Consider the following 863-nt stretch of genomic DNA (forward strand, 5'->3'; position numbering starts at 1 on the left):
TGAAAATCACGTTAATAAAGAGACACGACTAACGAGTTAAAGATGGCCGACGGTAACTGGCCAGGCTGATCAGCTGGTAAGTGAAGGTTATCTAAGCAGCTGATTCCAGCTGTTTTTTTTTCATTTATTTTCAAATCTACCAAAGTAAAATTTAATTAATAAATTAAAATTTTATGAATCTTACCTACAAAAGTTAGGTCTTCTAAAAAAAAATCGTATGATTTGAATAATTTAATTAATAGCATAAGTCTACCCTAATTTTGTACAGCAGTCCAACGTGTCGAAATTGTCAAATCAAGAAATATAGCTGCTGTGTACTTACTCTTTTCCACTTTATGCACGATATATTCAGTTATTCGTTCAACTTGATGTTATTGATAAATACTTTGACCTGAACCCAAATTAGTGAGATGGTATTTTGGGAGTCAGTCAAGTTATGTTATAGTTGTAAGCAGAAAAATTTGTTTAACTGTAATCATTGAAATTGGTACTTTGGCCTAAATTAGAGGTTTTTGGGGGTAGGGAATACGGATGTTAACAAACATTTTCATGAAGATGAAATTTAAGAATCATCTCTAAATAATAAAATATTACATTACTCTAAAACAAAGTTATATCGCCTAACAACAGAAATCAATGGACAGCTTAGTTTCTAAATTCAGATAAAACGAAAGTGAAAGACAGAACAATGTACTAAATTACGACATTACGATATGAACTTTACACTCCGAAAATCACCATAATAATAAGAAAAAATCAATAACTCAATCGAATTAATAAATTAATATCCTAAAACTTAAGTTTGTATTCTTTAAGAATGGACACCTAAGTTTCCAAACTAAATTCTTCAACAATGGACAACA

This window comes from Rhodnius prolixus, unplaced genomic scaffold, assembly GCF_049639745.1.
Source record: "Rhodnius prolixus isolate KJV_2025 unplaced genomic scaffold, Rpr scaffold_12, whole genome shotgun sequence".
Lineage (NCBI taxonomy): Eukaryota > Metazoa > Arthropoda > Insecta > Hemiptera > Reduviidae > Rhodnius > Rhodnius prolixus.